Source organism: Bombus terrestris, chromosome 16, assembly GCF_910591885.1.
Source record: "Bombus terrestris chromosome 16, iyBomTerr1.2, whole genome shotgun sequence".
Lineage (NCBI taxonomy): Eukaryota > Metazoa > Arthropoda > Insecta > Hymenoptera > Apidae > Bombus > Bombus terrestris.
Genome location: NC_063284.1, coordinates 1,560,118 through 1,582,869, shown reverse-complemented (window position 1 = coordinate 1,582,869; position 22,752 = coordinate 1,560,118). Strand labels below are relative to the sequence as shown.

At 33.3% G+C, this 22,752-nt stretch overlaps 1 protein-coding gene and 1 long non-coding RNA gene across 5 annotated transcripts in view; one reads left to right on the top strand and one right to left on the bottom strand.

The window, feature by feature from the left end:
• Positions 1-22,752, top strand: part of LOC100648035 (cAMP-specific 3',5'-cyclic phosphodiesterase) — a 359,695-nt gene that overhangs the window by 94,166 nt on the left and 242,777 nt on the right. The window contains exons 1-2 of one of the 4 annotated variants that reach the window (XM_020867272.2): positions 10,209-10,351; positions 11,492-11,622. The exons of 1 other annotated variant lie outside the window; for it this stretch is intronic. The gene's annotated coding sequence lies outside the window, so the exon portion shown is untranslated. Of the gene's footprint in view, positions 1-10,208; positions 10,488-11,293; positions 11,623-22,752 lie in introns of those variants that run through there. 2 more of the 4 variants (XM_020867271.2, XM_020867269.2) reach the window with 2 other exon arrangements.
• LOC125386517 lies at positions 8,602-10,037 on the bottom strand. The gene is made up of 3 exons (XR_007226749.1): positions 9,849-10,037; positions 9,708-9,779; positions 8,602-9,631 (listed from the first exon to the last, which is right to left on the bottom strand). It is a non-coding gene; the product is annotated as an uncharacterized LOC125386517 (long non-coding RNA).

The following is a 22,752-nucleotide window of genomic DNA, read 5'->3' as shown; positions in this document are numbered from 1 at the left end:
GCACAAACTGAGTCGAGTGCTCGTATGTGACTGCCACGTAATAACAACGAACATTTTCCACGGTTCTCAGATATTTCTCTACTTAAACGTGTTTTCAGATGTAGAACGAATTTTGTGTTACAACAGTTCCGTAACTCAATTTGCTTCATTATAATTTATAATCAAAACAGAAATTGAAATTTTTGCTCTCTTTCGCAGAATAAAGTTGGGATCTCGAGTGAAAGTTTGAAAAGTGCCATATTTTGCGCCGAATATCATATTACGCGTATTATTACTATAAAAAGAGTCATATTTTATGCTAATTATTTTTACTTCGCCTAAAATTGCAAATACGACGTCACATGGTAATTGAGTGAAAATTATTAACAATTGCAGAAGTTGCTCGATAGGAAATATATTTTGGACAACAGGCCGATGACGTTTAACGAGATCTTTTACGACCTGAAACCCAAGTGCCGTCGAAGCTTAGCGAGAAAAATTCCGACAAGTGTAAAGTTCGAACTTCTGGTCTAATCAAATTTCATTTTTTTGTATCCATTCTGTTTCTTTCAAAATTCAAAGTTCTACGAAAGAAGTATCCTATTTCCTCTTCTATCAGCCATCTTCAAAGCAATTCTCACGTATTTGTTTCACACTGAGTTTCGTGTTTCGAGTTTTGACACGGAGTCACGTCGACATTTATGAAATTTTCACGTAAACGCAGCGATGAGTGTCGAAAAGTTTTGAAGCGATGCCAATCGCGGAATTTCGCGATCGCCACGTTTCACATTTGTGTCGCGAATTTTCTTAATAGCGGCACGTGTTGGCATATTCATTAATTTTTGATATTGCGAGAGAGAAACAGATGAAATTCTGTTAGAATGGCTTCGCTGCAATCGAAATAAATATTTTCGAAATTGGGGAAAATCATTTCTAGATAACGTGTTCTTCTGCCAAAAACCCACGAATATAACGTGAATTATTAAACAGTACGCGTGAATAAGTATTATTTATTAAAAAATAAGTATCATAACAACGATTAATATCGTGAAATCTGTGCGATAAAACTCACAAAACGTTGTACATTTAACGCAACGTTACAGGAAAGCAGGCAGCGAATAATTTTATTCTTTCGTTTGTCGATTCGATTGAAACGAATAAAACGGTGCAAACAGTTTGTTGAACGTACGGATAAAAGCAGCTAATTTGGATATCGGCGAAATTGTGTAGGGGCAGAGGAGGGAGCGGAAATGTATGAACTCGTCCCAGTCTGCCTCGTTTGTTCGTCGAAAATAATATTATATCTTGTTTGCGAATGAAATAAATCCGAATAAAGTCGAATCGCGTGACGAGGTCTCATCAGATTAAACGAGCTTGCCGAGTAAAGTCGCGGCTTAAATTTTTATTTGAATTTTGTCGCTTCAGAAACGAGAACAATTTAATATAACGGTCTGTAGATGTTATAGGTAGACGAGGAATTGGCAAATCGGCACAAGTTTTTAATCAAGGAAGCTTTAAAGAACTTTCTTTCCCCTCGGAATTTGAATTCCAAATTCAAGCGTTATTTTTAACTTCATTTTCATTAACTTCAGATTCCCCATAGAGCTTCCATTCTCGTGGTAACTTGCTCATTTTCTTGATACTGGTCGACGATGTAAAGTAATTCGCAAATTGCGAATAAAACAGTGACGGATGAAACAAAAATCAGAAATCTGAATTCTGGTTACTTTTGTACTGCAAATTTTTTCCCATATCGGCGATAGTGACTTATCCTCTGGTATATATCATCATAAATACAACATATGTTATACTTATTCACTGCTCTTATTAAATACATATTAATTTTGTAAAACTATCGAGCCTTTTATACTGCTCGTTTTATTTCTTTTATCGCACGAAGAAAGAAATTTAAAGAAACTTCAGAATTTTAGCAAATGCTGGCCTGTACGCGAACGTTGGCTTCTACGTTGTCTGCGATGTGCTCGTAATGCAATTAACGCAGCGCAGACGCTTAATCCTATTGAGCCGTAACGTTCAGTTAAACAGCGACTGGTTGGTCAGGTATCGACTACGTATCATTTTTTCTTCCAGTAAGAACGGAAAGATCGTTAACGACTCGTCTCCGATCTTCTTGAAACTTTCTAGGCAGCTAAAAATAGTGGGGTCTAAAGTTTTATCTAAACCGGACCGTTCGTGACTCTCCCTTGCTTGCAGACAGTTTCGTGATTGTTGCGTGTGTGTTCAACAGCTGTTGCCTCGTGTGTACACGTAACATCACACCGTAATTATGCTGTCTTGCGATTCGATAAACGCGTCCACGCCTCGAGTGAAAAGAATAACACGACACGTGGCGGTTTTAATAGCTTTAGCATCTACAGACGATTTTAAATTGTTAATTATATTGTAAATTAACGAAGTAGGTGTTATAACGAAGGAACGTTAGTCGCGTGTCAGAATCATTTCTGGTTTTAAGCGATTTAATCAGGGCGATGCTGAGGGCAGAATTTTTGACTTCTTGAATTTTTGATCGAGTGGCTGAATTTGGCTGAGTGAGTTGATTAAATGGCGCTGATATGATGAATGTTGAATGGCGAAATGGAAATGTTGAACTTTGCAAGAGACCGGAATACTATTTTCTCTATCATATTAATAAAAGACGCGTGTTGTTAATGGATTGCTAATAGAAAGGTTTGATTTTCCTGCATTTTAACGTGCAAATTTAATCGTACCATTTTTCTTATTGCGACTATAAAAAGTTATGCGAGTGAACGAACTACTTGAACGACGAAGGTGAGTGAACTTGAGCTCTTTAATATGAACGACGAGTGTTTCAGATGATACAGACGAGATCCAGAGGCACCGTGTGCGATTGCCATTCGATTTCACGTAAAATATGCGTCCGAATAAATTCTTAGAATCCACGCAGGGTACCGTTAATCGTGGTAACGTGTTTGGATTACGTTAATTTCTAAATCAACTTTTATTTGAACCGACTAAAATATCTCCAACGATTTCTGAACGATTCATCGAGTTACTATAGAGTTCTTTTTTGAAAATTTCATTTAATAACAAAAGATTAATCTTTTCACTTTTAAATAACGTTTACTTACTTTCTATGTTATCCTTTACAAATGATGGCTCAAATAAATCTGTTAAATTACGGTTTAAATTACTCTGTAAACAGTATTAAGCGTTAAACGTGTTTAATGTTGGTTTTGGTTTCTTCGGTCAATAGGCGTCCTAAAATAAGATTATACTAAGAGGATACTGAAAATATGCTTTAAATATCCGCATCTCATCCTCTCGTTTAATTCCGAATAAGCCCCCTTAATAAGCCCCCCTTTTAAACAGACAGAATATTATTCTCCTTCGATAAATTATTATTTATAAATTGTTCGTAAATGCATAAAAATCCGCACCTTAATGATCGAATGGTTCTGTGAGCTAGTGTATGTCGCGTGGCGAATATTCAAGGGATATTAAGAAGTCGATCGACGATAAAAAATGATAAAAGCGTACAGAAGAGAGAGAATTACGTGACATGTTTTCAAATACGTACTCGCCATGCGTAGCGACCACATTCTTTGGTGCGTGACGCCGAATTTATCAGCGTGACTCCTGTTCCTCGCAACTATCGTCACGGTGCTTGAACGTGCCCACTAATCACTATGATAATACCTCTCCTGTGATAAATTTCCATACTTACGCGGTGCACTTCGTCCAGACATTTGCTCGCAGGCATACTAATTCCAGTCCTTTGTAGATTCCGCTCCTTTAATTTCTCATTAGTCAAATATTTATCTTTGGCATAAATGACTTGTCCCATTATAAAGACGTTCGTAATGTGTTACGGATTTTTATGCAATTTCACGAGGAATTTTGCTAAGTGAACCGTATTAATAAAATCGACTCGTTGAAAGACTCGTTACGCAAGGCTGAAACATTCTGAGCTTGTGAGCAAAGCGAGAATCTGTAAATAACGATATAAGAAATTTTGCATATTCTATTTTGAGATGATCTTAACGCGAATTACCGGTAGAGTCATTACTTCGTGACAAACAGTTTATAAAATGCAAAGATCGAATAAAAGCCACGAGTTATCACGAAATACTGTTTTTAAAGCATGGTTTAATCGCTTAAATTTAAATAGCAGGAAAAATTCAGAGCTGCCAAGAGAAAATTGCGATTTAAATCCCATGATAATTTGGAATAATCGAAATGAACTGAAAAATAAAATAAAATGAAACATATGCATTTTAACGAGTGAACCTCGCGATTCAATTCAAATACTCGTTTTATCCAGTGAAAGTCCCGCCCAAGTCTCGAACTTCTTTCATTATATCCAAGTTTCTAACATGTTAATGTAAAAATCGGGAAATGTTTCGTGATAGAACGTGCACGTTTAATTGCACAACGCGTCTGTTACGTACTGACGAGGAATGCAATTCATCGCGCAGCTGTCTACGTTGCAACTAGTAACGTTAATTAAACGATTTTGACGATGAAACGTAGGCGCCAGTGCGCTGAAATATTTGCAAATGCAACACGGCCAGTAGCAACGAGCCGTCAGAAATTATTAAGCTCATCCTCCATCGCCGAGTGAATCTTCGAATCCACCAAATCCTTTTCCAAGTCGCTTTTGAGCGATCTTAATTTTGAAACTTCGACTCTCATTTTCTAGTTTCACAGCAATAGATTCTGTTTCCAATATTCATCAACTAGACTATAATATTTTCCAACAAGTTTCTAATTTTGTTCCGTTAAATCCAATTACCTTTAATTTCAATTACCAACGAGTCAACATACCCTGAAGAAATATTCCAAATTCGGCAAGAACGTTAAGAGCCGTAGTAAATTACGACCAATTAATTACGTAATCTAGAATAACAAGTTTCCTTTATGGATGATCCAGCACGTAGGAGGAAACAACTATAAATTTTCAATTCCAGCTGATCAATCTAATGACTCGACGATTCTCGTTGACATCGGAAATTCTAATCCCTGTGATCGACAACATCACTGTCTATATCTCATCACGTCAGTGAACTGCTGTATATAACGCTCCTTTTCATGTCAAATATAATTCAATAATAAAAAGAGGAGAGAAATTAATACTCGAAGATCGTCGAAAGCTTTTAAGCAATAAATTGTCTGTTTGATCGACAGGAAAGATTGAAAGAGGAAATCGCATACGATTGGCACGAACGCAGAGCCAAAGGGGGAACAAATCGCGAGAACATCGGGGAAAAGCCCTGCTTCAAACTCGCAGAAAAGTATTCGAATCTTTTCTTTGGAAAGAGCTGCTGGCAACTTTTGATTCGCCGAAGTTTCCCTGGCGAGAGTTCTGCATCCTACGAGCAGATTTTTTCGTTTGCCCGCGAGACATGCGAATTTTCATCGAAACGGAACACCTTTCCAGAAACCTCGCTTTCTATCTGCAATTTTTTACCTGTGTTTCGAAAGAAGATAAAAAGCCGATAATCGATCTTTTCTTTTTATATTTTCAGACAGTCACGGATACTTTATACTTCCATTTGATACAAAATGCCAGTAAAATATAATATTCAATTCTACGAATTTTTTCTACATTTTCACATTTAAAAACTACACGTAATAAATTTAAATCATTCGTACGCTTCAAAATTAATAATAAATGCCAGCAACTATCATCTTTATATTTCGAATTGTAATCAACGAGTTTTGATCCACGGAATTATTCTAAAATCGATAACTTCATCTAACAATTACTTAACTCTGTCCAATCGTAATTTCTAGGGGCATTGATCTCCTCGATATCGCAATACCGGGAAATACCTGGACGTTAACCGGAAAGAGTTAACATAACGATAAAATGAAATTATAATTCTCTTCCACATTTTGTAGAATTAATCGAACGAGCATCTTCTTGAGAATATTTCTTTCTTCAAATCGCGTGTCCCATCTCTCGTTATTGGTTATGTGTCTAGTGATGTCTTTCTATCGGAGGAATGATCATGTATCGGACGATAATTGTACGACGTCGATTATTGGATCACGAGAAATGCTCGAGGCGTTAGAATCACGTGTATCTCATTATACATCGACCGCTGTCCCCGTTAGATGAAGACGGACGTCAAGAAACATTAATGATACACGACATAATCAATGGCTACAGGATGTGGAACATGTTTATTAGGAGTATATCAGCTCCAGAATATTCCCTAGAATACTACATCATCGAAATTAGCATTACGTTATGCGAAAGAAAATGGTCGCAGGAAAAACTGAAAGAGTTTGTTGTATAATTTATGTTGTTGCATGAATAATTGAATTTTATTTCTTTTCTAGTAAATATTGCCTGCTAAGAACATTTCTATAGATCAATAATTTTATGTTGATATTTATAAGATATTTACGTTGCAACTTTACGTTACACTGCAAAGTTTACGCAATAAATATTTCTATATTGCAAATTTCATGTTAATAATTCTAATATCCAGCACAAATTTCGTACTAGAATTATTATGATCGTAGCATCAGTACTTAAATATTTGATACGGAAAGTAATTTTTCATGAATCAATAATTACCAATAATGAGTTACGAGATATTACTAAATCTATAGACAGTAAGTACACATGTTTGCATATCCTCAAGAGCAAACCTCGATCACTTTATCTCATTTTCTGTTTTTCAGTATTCGCTTCTGGTTGACGAAATTTTTCTAGCGAAACTATTCAAACAAATCACTTAGACATATGTAGAAAAAAACTACAAATAGAGTTAAGGCAAAATTCGAATGCAAATATTTTTCAGGATAAAAAAATAGATTTAATATTATTCCATTGGTGTGTATTTTTATATTGCGTTTATCCAGTGCCAAAAATATTCGATTTTTTTCGGCTCAAAAATGAAATAAAAAGAAATCGTCAAATTTCGCGAATCGTATTTCGAAACACAAATTCTTTTCGCTTTATTTTTCTTTTATTCTGGTGTTCTTCGAATATCCACGTGTTTCTTTTTGAGAAAAAAAATTGTTTTATGTGATCAACAATGCATTTAATATTTTGTGTAAAAACAATCCGTTCATTGTTACACCGCGGTCGAATTCTATTATCCGACTGAATTAAATTATCCGAGTTTGATATAAAAGTCTAAAGATTGTTTTTGTTTCTTTTTTGTTGCGACAGAAACTCGCGCGAGAACTGAGAAATTTGCGATATTTTTCATGTCAATAGATGGACTACACTCTAGAAATAACTCACTGGGTTAGGAAAATGAAAACGAAGGCTATTTTCCTTCGATGGGACCGGTAGTACGAGAAAGATTCTCCGATTCTTCCAGGGAAAGTTACAATATATTACGTTACAAATAGAAAATTTATTGGATAAAGTGTTGCTTTGTGGAGTTCAAGAAATACCTCGATATTTCCAAATAAATTCTCGCGTCTCGCTCTTTAGTTTTTGTCATTTTATATAGAAAAATATATGATATAAAATAACAATCCTTTTTAGATAACAAAAATCACTTAAATCTTTAAATTTAGGATTCGTAAATCTTATCGCTGAATTTTTATATTTGCATCTCATTTAAATTAACGCATTAGAGAGTACCAGATATCTAATATTCAATAAAATTAACTAAATTCGTATCCAATGTTTACTATTCAAATCTAGATTTGTTAATCTTAATATACGTAAGATAGGTTTCTAAAACATAGTCCTGAATAATACCGAAGAATATTATTAGAGGAAACATTTAACAAAAGAAAAATTTATAACGCAGAAATATTATTTCCTTCTGTCAGTTTTCTTTCTATCCGGAAAAGGTGGGTTTCTATGTGTTCTTCGTGTTTCTAGAGCAAGGAAATATAGATGTATTTTTTTGGTCGTCGTTGATGGATTGAATAAAATGGAAAATATCGAACGGCCAATGACATTATTCGTTATTTCTTCTCTGTTGTTTCGTTGTCCCTTCTCTGTTTTTTTTCCATTTGCTACACAGATGAACGAATGAGAAGACCTTAAAGTATTTTCGCTACATTCCCCGCCAACTGTTCGCGCGTATGAAGCAAATAATGCTGAACTTCGCGAAAAATAAAAAAATAATAGTTCATCGAAACGCACAGAATTATTTTTATACCGTGATATTTTGATCTCATTCAATATCAGATTGATTTACAATATCTCGCCACTTTGAAAACAGGAAAGACTATTTTTTATGTGAAATAAGTTTTCTCGAGGAAATATATAAAATTAAAGAATGTGAAAACGAAATGATTGATGAACCTGAAGAACGAACCTCGATAAACTAAGAAATTTTATTCCACAAGTTTCCGCTAGGAAAAGTGAATTAAGCGACAACCGAAGAGTCGAAAATCAGAGGAAATATTGTTTATTAAAAAGAAATTATATTATCCTACCGTTTTCTTTAGAGAATCAAATGAATGGAATATAAAATGTGGAGCAATAAAGTAATAAATGTGGAAGAGAAATAATGTGTTTTTTATTTTTAAATTTTAGAGGGACTGAGAGACTGGAAATATTGGAGGAAGTATACGTATATTATACTGTAATTTATATTTATATTTAGTATTACTTCAACATTTTATTACGATATTATTTTTTGCTACTTTCATCGTTATATTTCTTTCTATATTGGTAGAGCCATTAAAAGTATTTTGATAAAAAATATGCTTTGAATTTTATGTAATAATTAAATGGAGATGTTTATGCAGATTTTTATAAAGAAGTGAAATCTAAATGAGAATTTATTTCACTTATTAAATTATAATTATAGATTGTAACATGCCCTTTATTTTGAATAATTATATATTTTTTCATTCCATGTATTCTTGCACTTTTAATAATAACAAACATTGGTTGACAATGTCTTGTACTAATGAATGAAGATGAAATAATTCATTCATAATGTTAATATTATCCTCCAACCTATTTAAATACTATCTATCTATTATGACAAACAATAGAATAATAAGATAAAATGATAAAAGCAATAAAATGATTCATTTACAATACTAATATCTTTCATTTATTTATTATAATTGCAAACAATATTAATGCAATATCAACTTGCTGAAAGGTTCAGTATATTATAATTCTAATAATGTTCTCACGATTGACCTGTACTACTTACCACCTGAACCACTCAATTATCCATCAATTACTCGACTAACACCTAACCTACTATCACCCGTTACGGTATTTCTACTCTATGCATACAACTACATAAGACTAAATCAATCTAATTCGTTACATACAACAGATCACGAAAATTATACGAAAACTTTTGAAATTTTATTAGTACGAACTTTCATTACAATAAATGTTCAAATATTTTCATATTTAATTGTATATCATCTCGATCGATTGTATTACAGTAACGTTAGTAATTGAATTCTGATTCCAACTATCTATTTATCTAATTATCGCATAGTTCTACTTTTCACTCTCTCCACTCCAGAGAACATGTAGAAATAATTAATTAAACAAAATAAATATTCCTATAAAAAGAGAAAGAATCTTACCTTGTTACACTTCCCACTTTCTCTACTCGACTCTTCTCATTCTCTTTCTCTTTCTCTCTCTACTGCATTTTTCCATCACTTGCGCACCACACAGTGCGCAGAAACGGTTAACGAAATCAACCAAACACTGCAAAAAAAAAAAAAATAAAAAGATATATTCTGCTATCCAACAATTTATTTACCAAATCATTCCATAATCTTACCTTGTCACTTTTTTTACTACACTCTTCCATCACTTGCATACCGGATAGCACAAAAAAGCAATTAATCAACCACTGCAAAAGAGTTAAAAAAGATGTTCTCCTATCCAATGACCTATTCATCAAATTATTCCATAATCTTACCATTTTTCCCACTTCATTATTTCATCACTTACACGCAACACGCACAAGGAGAAACAATTAACAAACCTTTCAAACATCACTACGAAAAGGAAAAGAAATATTCGAAGGGGTTAAGATGAAGCGCGCCCGATAAATTGAAAGCGTTCGACTCGCGGCGTTCGACTCGCGACGTTCGGACTCGTGCGGCTTCGTGTGAGGTCGGCCGAGATCGGGCAGGGCCGAGTGAGCCAGGTAGCGCCGCAGCGCGGGTAGTTTTCGTGCCTAGCTGCTTTAGCTGCTCGTTGTCTGGATTGTGTGTTCGTCGTGCTTGTGTTCGGCGGTGGGTGAATTCGCGCGAAAAGCACGCGCCTCGAAGAACGTGCTTTGCTTTCATTCATCTGTCGGCGGTTATCCGCGTATCTCACCAAGAAACGACGAAAAATCGGCCCGGCGATACGCGTCGTCTCTTCTCCTCACTCTTCAACTCTTCTTCCTTTCTCGTGCTACACGGCGGCCTCTCGACGGTTAGTCAGTCAGTCAGTCAGCCAGTCGTATTCAGTGCCGGTAGATGCGCTCGTTGTGCGCTCATGCTACGTCCTGCGCTCGAAAAATTACTCGCTGCGCGTGTCCAGCTATAATCGAGACAATTCGAATTCATATGTGAGTCGTATATCTTTCAATATTTCTCGTTCGATCTCTACATCAATCGAGACTATCAGATTGGTCCATTAGCTCGCGCAGTTTTTCGTAAATCGTGGAAACTGAAAATTCTTCGTGTGCTTTCATTCATTCTTTGATTAGAGAGTTTTCTTGTTTCTTTACAGTAATTAATCTGTGAGTTGTATGCTTCTTGTGAATGTGAAAATTTTTACTTCTTCACTATGTACTATGTATTACAATTGTCGCGAAAATGTTCAGTTTTACGTATGAAGAATTTGGTTATTTTTTCTCACAAGCAAGTTCATATGTCGAGTTTTGTTTGTTTTGCGAATCGTGAACCGTAGAGCTTCTCCATTGTGTATTTTCATTCACTGCTTTTGAATTCCTTGCGCCAAGAGGTTCTCGTGTTTCTCTTTTTCAACATGAACCGGTGTATATGTCGTTACAGAAGACATCTTTATTGACATGTCGATATAAAGCTTGGTATTTCACTGTTAATCTACAGGAAGGAAGTAAATGTTATCGAACAATGTATAACACATCGGATAGGAAAATTTTGTGAGATAAATTAAATTTGTATGAATCGTACAATATACAGTACGATATAAAAATATGGTATTATCGATTAGTAATAAAAATTCGCCATTAATAAGTTTCGTTCGACTCGTATGAACTGTGCAACACATAAATCGATTTGAACATGACATTATCGATTAACGTAAAAAATTTGATTTTATGACATACTTTCAACTTCCGATGAAGTTATTTGCTAATAACCGAAATTCGTTTAACTTTCATATTTACAGATTATTTATGATTCCGTAAAAGAAACAAGGCCTATCTACAAGAGTTTCGTAAAAAGAAGCCGTGGATCGTATTGTAGTAAATAGAGAATAGTCAATTCGCATATGAACTTTGAGTGTCTCGATTATGCGTAAGTGAATCGCGTCGTTCATCGCTCGCGTTGGGATTTTCTCGCGTTCTAACCTTATTTCTTTATCTAGTGGTGATTCGAATCGCGGTCTCGACGTGTTTTTGTGCGTTAGTGCGTGTGTGAGTGTAGCGTGTCCTATTTATATTGCAGTGTGCGTTGATACACAACGCACGTCTAATTAAGGGAGAAATTGCAGATCATGTGAGTACGGAAATTTCGACTTTATTCTCATATTTTATTTTGAACAGAACGCACGCGAGACACTTTTTTTTGAATGGCTCGTTCGACGTACTGAACTCGTAGCTTATGTTATTCTTCGTGAAAGATTAAACGCAACTTCTAATGTTTTGGTTTTGATCGAAGCGAACTGTATTATCAAAACAAAGTCTGTTTACCAGTATAACACGTAGTAATTTGAAACGAATCTGAAAGTCATCTCAAACATGTAATATATGTGTTAAAGACCGTAACTTGTGAAATACGGTTTAGTAACAATTTTTACAAAAAGAATTTTACTCGAAATTAATTTAAAATCAATCTGTAAATGTATATACGCAGAAGTTACTGGACATTATCGTAAATATATATCTAGTAAAAAAAATTGGTATAAATTAGTATAAATTATCTTGGAATAGAGTTTACACTTTGGTCAAGTTTTTTTGGTACCTTTGTTACCAAGTAAGTCTTTGGCTTTATCACGGAAACTGTTTAATATTCCTATAATATTCGTCAAAGTTTATTTTAAATTTGGAATGATTATAGTTACATACTCTTCTTACAAAGCAATGAGAAATTCATTCTAAGTGACTCACATATATATTTGTATACTGACTATAGAAAATTTTTATGAATATATTATGCGTGTTGTACAAAACAGTTTGAAATTGCATTACCAGCACTATAATACGATACCACTATCATGATTGGTCTCAAATTTCACTAATATACTCATGATAGTCCTGTCTTATTACTGTGCTAATGGCAAATGTATAACACACATGGCAGAAAAGAAAATTTAAAATGTAAAATTTAAAATTTTAAAATTAAAAATTTTAAATTTTAAAATTCAAAATTTAAAATTTTGAAATTCAAAATTCAAAATTTAAAATTTTGAAATTCAAAATTCAAAATTTAAAATTTTGAAATCCAAAATTCAAAATTTAAAATTTTGAAATTCAAAATTCAAAATTTAAAATTTTGAAATTCAAAATTCAAAATTTAAAATTTTGAAATTCAAAATTCAAAATTTAAAATTTTGAAATTCAAAATTCAAAATTTAAAATTTTGAAATTCAAAATTCAAAATTTAAAATTTTGAAATTCAAAATTCAAAATTTAAAATTTTGAAATTCAAAATTTAAAATTTTAAAATTCAAAATTCAAAATTCAAAATTTAAAATTTTGAAATTCAAAATTCAAAATTCAAAATTTAAAATTTTGAAATTCAAAATTCAAAATTTAAAATTTTGAAATTCAAAATTCAAAATTTAAAATTTTGAAATTCAAAATTCAAAATTTAAAATTTTGAAATTCAAAATTAAAAATTTAAAATTTTGAAATTCAAAATTAAAAATTTAAAATTTTGAAATTCAAAATTAAAAATTTAAAATTTTGAAATTCAAAATTAAAAATTCTAAAATTCAAAATTCAAAATTAAAAATTTAAAATTTTAAAATTCAAAATTTAAAATTTAAAATTTTAAAAATTTGAAATTGATGTAATTATGAATTTTATTTGAACTAGAAATTTTTTACTCTATATAAATTTGTATTTTATATCATTTTTATTTTATTTTAATTTAATTTAATTTATATTTAATTTCTCGTTTACTTCTAATTGCTCTGTAAAGTTATACTATCTTTTTGTACTTTATATTTTATACATTTTCTTTTGTCCGCTATTGTATATTGATGAAAGGTTTTTCTAGCTGTTCGAATATTTTTGTGATCCACTGTATCTCCTAGTTTTTGCTCTCTATCATGTAGTTTTCTTAGCCTCGGTCTCGTTCGATCACAACAAACATGAAACGTCGTACTTTTCACCAGCGGATGGTAAATACGAGAAAAAGGGAATAAGTTGCATATGCTACGCGGTTTTTTATACGAAAGCGACGAGGAATAATAATTCATACGCGGTTGCGTAACTTTCCCACGGCTTGTCACTTGTCATATCTTTACAAATGTCAAATATCGCACATTATAGAGACGTTATCGTTATGTATAGAAAAAGGCAATTTCGATGTTACAGATATGCCAAATATAACGATATAACAAAAACATTTGCATGAAAAAAATTTTCTTGTAAAATCCTATTTAAATACGTAAAAAATAAACAATTCTCTAGCAGATCTTTTCGTAGCATATAATTTTGAAATTTACAAAAGTTCATCTATCGTAAATCAGGATTATTAATTACCTGTATAACAAAAATTAGGACATGTTTTCAGCAAAATCACATCGAAATGTACGACATTAAATATATAAATTGCTGGATTATAACCAAAACGATCTACTTTCGTTGGACTATTTGCTCTTTCTCAGAAAACAAACATTGCAGTATCTTTAATATTTGTTCAATATATTTCGATTTCCTTAAACAAATTATCCATGATATTACATATCTCTGTGTTTGTATTTATAATTATTGTGTTGGAAGAAAATTATGTTCAATTAAACTCTAACTAAATCAGTTGTAGACCTTCTAAAAATAATTAAGATTTATAATAAGATAAGAAATAAAGAATCGCGTTTTTCTTTCCTACAAATTTATACAGAGTTTATACAAATTTATACGAGAAATTATTATCTATGCTAACGCTTCTGTTCATCAACAAAGAACATTTTAATTTATAATTTAAAGCGGTGTTTGTGTCGATATGGTTTTATAGTACGTATCATATATAATTTATATAATTTAGTTGTGCATTTACACCAAGAGCCTTCTCTTTGCACTGCGTATCTCCAACAAGTGTCTTGCGTGCGTGCTTTTCCATTAAGATTTAAAATTGTTAAAAATACGCTACCGCTCACAAGTATTTCGAGAATTACTACTCTACTTGAAAGTAAAGTCTACTTAATCATAAATTATAAAGTAAATAATCATAAAAATGAAATGTATTAGTAGAGAAATTATAAAGATCATGCAATTATAAATTAATCGTTAATTGAAAGCTACCTCGAATCAAAGAGCTCGTAAGTGCTACCGTGAATTATTAATTCATCGTTAATTCCTATACGTTTTGGATAAATTCAAATTTCGTTACCATAAATCGACAGAAACGTCGAAATACTTATGAACGGCTGATGTACGTATAATGTAAGTTAGGTTAGAATAATGATATCAATGCTGTGTGTCACGTAATCGCAAAACTTCAACAAGAACTGCTACATAATTATTTGAACTTGAAAGAAAACCGGAAGTACCTATACGGAGTATACTGAATAATGGAAATATGTAAAGAGCGATGACAAGGTAAACATTAGCTTCTTTTGTCTAGTGCGAATATAATACTTGTTCTGTTTCCGTTCTTTTAACATTAATAATAGCGTCCGAAACAAAGTGTGGATAACTAATTAATTATAACTTTGTTCGGTAAGTGGATATTTTTTATAGTATTCTGTCGAATCATATCGCTGAGATCAGATAGTATTCAGAAGGCAACGTATAATTGAGTTTTCCTTGAAAATTTTAGATTAGTGATATTTCTATATACATTAGAAGTTTTACATTATAAATATTTCTACGCTACGATCTTTACATTAGAGGTATTTTTATGTCGTAAACTTTGTACTGGAGATATTTTTCTCTCGTAAAGTTTGCATTGAAAATGTCTTTACGTTGTAAATTTTTCAATAAAAATACTTCTCGTATTGAAAATTTTGCTCTAAAAATATAGCGAAGGATGTTTCTATATTGCAATAATTTGTAATAATTTCATATTTGGAATATTTCTGTATTGCAATAGTCAGTCATAATCTCATACTTTTACATATTACAAATTTCCTATTAAAAATATTTCTATGATGGAAATTTTACATAAAAGGTATCTTTATAGCAACGATTTCGTATATTTGATATATTGCAGTGTTCATGTTAAAAATACCTTCGTGTTATAGACGTTATATTAGAAACATTTTCGTGCTGAAAATTTAATATTATTTCATAATATTTATTTCATCAAAATCTCCATATTAGAAAAACTCTGCATCAGAAAAGCTTGCATTTAATTCGAATTAGTAATACCGTTTCATATTAGAATCTCTATTTTAATTAACTTCGTCGTGAGGAGTCAAATACGTAACATCAAAAGCAGAGCAAACCAAAGTTTATCTTCCTCTGTTAATCTCTCTGCTCTTCTACAAACCTAATATTCGTTTAGTTCTCCCACTGTGTATAATAACATTTGAAACAAAGTGAGAATAATTAATTGCCATTAACCTCGTTCATTTGTTAGACTCGTTTGCTATAGCAAGACTGCTATTGCGAGAAGCTTGTACGAGATTGTTTGAAGTTATGAAGAGGATGTGTTGTGTTCTCGGAGACGAAGTCCTTTCGATAACTTTCCCTTGTTATCCGCGTTTCCGATCTCCTCGCCTGCAAACTTATATTTCTCCGGCTGTTTTCATTTTTCTGCAATTTTCTTCAAATTTATACTATTCTATCTTTAGTTTCGAAACTTCCTAAATAAGTGAAACATCAGTTTGCTCTTTCCTTCTAATTAGTTAAGTTTGTTATTAAACAAATCGTGATTCATGCTTTTTAATCAAAAGACGGCTCAGGAATAGAACATTCGTGTACTATAACTAATCTAATAATATCGTATATTATAATTAATACAATACAACACAAATATATTTGCCTGGAACCATTATTTGCGATAAATTAATCAGTTGATCCAGAATTACTGTTGCATTAATTTTCTATGTAAACCACGGCCGATTAGCATTAACACAACAGGCGATATTACGAGCCAAAATTATGCGAATATCTGCGAATTTCTGTATTAACGAGACAACCATACCGGGTAGAATTTTGACGATTATACAAATTCATAGAAACATGTCAATTACCTACATAGATTCGTTGTTAACGGAATGTTAAAATCTAGTTTGAAGATTTGCCAACTACTTAAATTTGTCTAATTGCAGATTGGATTAAATTTAAATTTCTCCATTTAAGGCATCGTTCTCAAGAAAATAAAATTGCTCCAGTGCACCAGCGCGGTACATTTTTAAATTCATTTCTCTGGAAAACTAAGCGTCTTACAAAAAAATTTTATTCTGCATTTTTTACCCATTTTCACATGCAGAACAAGCCCCCGTCGATTAGTTTCTCTTGTTCAGTCCGGGATTAACCAAGTTTAAGCATACTCGACGAATCTTCAAGCTCGATTTTCTAAAAAATATCAGGCTCCGGACGAAAAAAAGACCTTCTACATTTTCCACTTACTTTTCCATGTAGGTTTGCTTCCATTTCGGTTTATCAGTTCGGTAACATCCTGTGTTACGGTATATAAAATTCACGTGACAGGTAATATGTTAATGAAACTGGAAGCGATTTCTTTCACCATGTGTCGCAGGAGATTATGGTTGGAGACACGAAATCGTGAATTACATAAGCTCGTTGGATTTCGATGGACCGTCGAATTAGAAAAAAATGCCAGTTCGTGACTCTTGTTAGTAATCGATTCGTTACGTAACCACGGCTAAAGGCTGCGTCTGCCCGTTCACTCCATTTGTCGATCATCCAGTTCGCTCTTACTTGGAAATTTGCTCGAGCTTCTTCTACCGGAACTGTTGAAAAAGCTCAATTTGTTCCAGTGATTGAATATTTTTTGATAAAAATAAGTTAAGAGAGGTTCGTGCTGAAAATTTCAGGACTTTTTCTTGAATTTTCATGGCATTTGAGAAAGTCTTATTGCGCTATCCCGACCTTGGAATTGAGGGAAATTTTATGACAAGCTATTTTGTATTGGTTTCGAACGATCGTTGGAGGTTTTAGGGGAAATTTGTAGGCTGAATGGGAAATCAAGTTTCTCTAAGATTTTTCTACGGCTCGAGGAATAGTTTTCGCAAATTTCTGATCAGATATAGAAATTTTCTTTCGACTATGTTGTTTTGGAATATTTTTCATATTTGAGAACAAAATTTTCTCGAACCTTACCACAGAGATTATTCTTATACTTTTGACGAAATTTTATGCGAATTCTGTATTTTCCCCGAACAAAGATATATAACCGATATATCCAAATCGGAATTGTACGTCACACTTTCGAAGCCAAAAACGATACGCGCGAAGCGTATTATCCTGACTCTTAAATTAGTAAACAACTTTGAACCTAACTTCAACTGAAAGTCGTAAAAATGGAAAATACACAATTACCATAAATTTCAGGGTTGCCAGGGAATTATAATAAATCTTAGTTTTCCATTCTCTTCCTGAACGGTGATCCCAGCTCGTAACATAAGTTGTCCAGTAACTTTCAATCGATTTAGCCTCGAAGATACGCAGAATTCTCAACACATGTTGTGCTATCGCTGAAAATTGTTCGAGTATTTTTCTCGTCACCTGTTTTCTCGCCTGTTAGTGGTATTTCTGTTTGATTCGTGTTAATGCGACTGCATCGAGCATGCAACACATCGGAATTGTCTGTCAATATGTTCGACAACCACTTCAAACTTACTCGTATTTGGCACGAAAAGCTTAGTTTCTCGTGAAACGATCCTTCACGAATCATTATTCGTATTTTCATCGATCGTAAATCGCTACTATTTCGTATTAGATAGTAATCAACGTTCTAATATTAATACAATCAATATTGGTTTTGTATTAATACCTAATATTATAATATTCGTCAAATTAACATTAATTTAATGACGATTCGTAGATATTAATTGATAATTAATTTTACAAATCACCGATGTTTGTTTTTCACCGATAGGTTAAGTAAATATAGTCTAGTAACTTATTCTCGTATTCTAGGGAATTCCTTTTAATTTCCTGCTCGCTTTTCTGTCGATCTTTCGAATATATCGCGCGCCGAGGTCTCTGTGATTTCCCAAGATGAAATTCTAGATATTGCTTGGTAATTGAATGGATTTTTTTTATTTCTTCGTACGTACTAGCTATTGAAGCAGGATAGAGGCATGGAATCTCTTCTCGAATGATAGATTCAGGTCATGTTTCGTGATTGATCTTCTGTTTGAAGGAGTTCCCCTTGCACCTTCCCTTTAAAAATTGAATTATGTAAATGGAATATATATCGAATACGTAGATATCAATTATATCGGGACGCTATTTTCATTGCTTATTTTCTGTTCATGTTGCCCAATGACCAAAATGTATCTCCTCATTCAAATAATATTAATTCAAGTTTATATCGTTACTCTGATTATACAGACAGAAATAGATCAAAGTGCAAGTGTTAGTTTTCATAGTGCAAGGAATTTTATAATAAAAAAACATTATTTTCGTCGATCTTTTTTTTACCTTGAAACCCAGCATCGCACGTAGTTGAATTTAACTTCACTTGCGTTTTCGTACGATATAAAAAAATATTTTGCCCCTGTAGTACACTGCAAACAATTGGCAAACGACCCACGTAAACACAGCAGTCTGCAACTTTCCAATTTCAACGAATTTATAACTTTTTAATGGTCGAAGGTTCAAAGGTAAATTAATTCCAGTCAACTTTTTCAGTACTTGACATTTAATTTTTATATCGTAGAATGTCGAATTATGGAAGATGTCAGAAATGGTTGCGTCGAATAATACAATAATATTCAAAGAATATTTTTAGTTCCCACTACTCGACATACGGAAACATATAATCGTCGTACATTCTAGTTAAATAACTTTGAGTTATTAGTATTTTCAGTTGGCAAGCATCGAAACTATAACTTGCATCTCAGCATGATACACTCAGCTTCCGTGAGATATTTGCGTATGTTTCGCTAAGGCGCGCTGCATTCTACGTGAGAATAGCTCTATATGAAGGAGTAGGCGAATGAATATGAAAAGCCGGTAGGGTTTTAACCATTCGTTGACCAAAGAACGAAATACTGTTAGTCTTTCTAATGCTCAACCAACTGACGTTCATCTAGTTTCCACTAGGAAAGCGTTTTAGGTTTTAATGGTGGCCACGTTGAAACTGTCGTTTAATGATTTAGGACACCGGTCTGCCCACTGAGACACGGAAGTTTACTTTACAGTACCGTGTCTTTGATGGATTTATTTCTAATCTGATTCCCAAGTATATTTAATTACTCGAGCGTAGAAATATTAAATCTGGCCTGGATTTTTTTACCAATATTAATCGAAATGTTCACAAGTTCTCAACTTTTGAGAATGTTGAAATATTTCTATTCTCTGTCACGATTTTTTATTCGCCAGTATTTTTCTATTTCTCCGATGTTTCAGTATTCTCAGTATCTTAACTTTGGTACGTTTCCTGATATTTTTCTAATCGACATTTCGAATATTAATTTACCCTCGAGTAGTGTTTTACATGCAATTATTAATATATTGAACAATATTATTAAAATAAAACGTTTCTTAATGACAACACTAGACAAGTTTTCATCGTCGAAATAATGCAACATCCGGTTATAGTAATATTTATCGTAAACCGAATAATTGTTCGTAGTTATTGAAAATTTCAATTGTCAAAATGTACCACCAAGCTTGAAATATGAATTCCGGATAATCTCTTGGGAATGCACACGTGCAAAATTGATTTGGTACTTGTGACGGAAGCACGTGATGGTTCCCTTACGTGGGTATATCGTCTGGGGATTTCCATGTCAAAGGGAGACGCCATGTAAATCTTGTACGGCAAGGACTTTTGTATTTATTGAATGTGTCGAAACACGCTGTCGACGACAAACGGTTAACAGAGAGTCGCTTCTTCTCGCGTTTTAAGGTCGTCATAAATATTAATCCAGGCTTTTGTAGAAATTTTTCCGTCTGCAGTCCTCGAGCGTCGTTTACTTTCTTCTAAATTCACGCGAAATTCAGATCTACTGACATTGCCAATCCTTCAATAACAAAGTAGTTGCTCGATTCGATATTTCATCGTGACTTGAAAGCAAACAGATGTTGTATTTGCTCTCTTCAAAATTTTGCAAGTATATTTCACATTTTAGGATTAGAGATTATATCTCTTTACGAGTTAGAGAATTTCTACGACGACAGATAAATTACAAATAATTTAAAATTATAAAAGGAAGACACGTAAATCCTCGTCCATAATGTTACAGGACTAAGAAAATAGTTTCCAATAAGAAGGAAAAAATGTTCCTCAAGCAACGAATGCATATTTTCTAAATAAAAACCAGCCTTCTATCTTATCAACGCACTCATCCATATAAATCACTTTTGCAACAAGGAAATCTGGTATCTGTGTAACATAAATCAGCCAAGAACATAATCGTTCGTTGCAACAGGGTTGATCATCGAGAGATCTCGAATCGACAACGATGTATCGTCAGGCGCAACAATGTACCGTTGCGTATTATGTTTTCAATCGATTGCACGTCGCTTCGTCCCTGAACTATGGACTTCAGTGCAAGTTGAAAGCGAGTGTATCGCAGTAACAAAGTTTTCAACGACAAAGTAGATATTTTTAATACATACGATCCCTCGTGGACTCGTGCATCTCGCAAACGCGCACCGCCGTTATTTCCCGAGTTTTATTTATCGTTTTAAAACGGTACGCTCATATATTATCTCGATTCTATCAATAAATAATGTTTCTACTAATCTCTAAACCTTGTATCTTTTATCACACAATTGCTCGTGTATATGATATTAATGTTCGTGAAGTTGCCGAATAGCTGCCGCCTCGCCGATTCCGACACCCGTGAAATATATCGAAGTCGTCATTTTGACAAACTTTTTCCTCTACATACACAACATACATGGTCGATTTTAGTTTTCCGTCTACGTGTATTTCCTTCTTGTGTTTTATTCAAAATTGTCCGAATTATGTCTACGTTGATGTATTCGCTTCATCATAGTATCTATCGCAACTGTGTTAATAGTACGAAGCACGAAAAGAGAAGAATCGTTTATGGAAACAAAAATTCCTAACAGGCCTGAAATAAAATATTAAAATGTACATGTATCTCAATGTCACTCCATATAAAGTAATATATCACGATGGTACATTATATTAAATAACATATTTCAGTGTCACCCTGTATAAAATAATATAGTTCGGTATACGAGATATACCCTAGCAGTTTGCTATATAAAATATCGCGTTATTTCAAATACGACAGTCCTCGTCTATTTTCGTCAATGCTTTTCGTTCGGCTCGTTCATTGAAAACAGCCTTTACGCTGTTCGTGTCTACAATCGTATGTTTCACGTTTCTTTCTCTTTCTTCGCTACACCGTGAAACTACTATTTTCTTTTTTTTTTTTTCACGAGGTTTTTGTTCGCAACTTTCTGCCATGGTATTATTCATTCGCATGCGCGAATTCGTCGCACGAAAGAATCGCTTCTGGGCTCTCCCTCTCTCTTTCCCTCTTTGTTTTACCAACGAATTGGATCAGATCACGTTTTCGGCACCTATGGCTTCTTTTCCTGGAGCTTCTGTAGCTGTACAAACACTTGTTTCGCTGGTAGAATCTAAGGAAGGACGGTTCTACGTGAAAAAATAAATTGAAGAGCTTTTCTTCATTTAACTTACAAAAGTTTCCAATTTTCTTCGTTTATCTAGAAAGATTGTTAAAAGTTCGCCTGAATGTTTGCTAATTCACAGAGCATGAGGAAAATTCCTATTTTAATTTCTACCAGGATATAAATATTTCTATCACGAACACGTATGAATAATTTTGTAGTATTGCACGGTTCCGAGGGAAAATCGATTTCCTTGGAAGAAGAAGGTGTATCCAGTCAAAGTGGAAACCCGAAAGCTGACGTATCGTGTACGGTGTACACGTTTGATCGATAGTTAGCCGCCAAGGGTGACATGTGGTTTACCAGCACAATGCTCGAGCATATCACGGCTCAACACCGTCCAGGATGTGGATAATGCGAGTGTACGGGTAGATTTGATGCCGATAGTAGACGTGTTGCTTCTATCCCTCGTCTAATTAGTCCTTTAGTCAACTTTGTCCGATCTTCGTGTCGTTATCTTGATCCTGTAGCTTAACAATGGGAATCTAACCTTCCTTGCGTACATTGACGCAATTATAGTACACTTTCTACAAAATAGTTCAACAATTGGGAATTTCCTATGAGAAAAATAACTAAAATATTTGTATTGTTCCACTTTTTTCTTCGTTGAAGAAACACTTATTCGATCAAAATATTTTTCATTAAGATG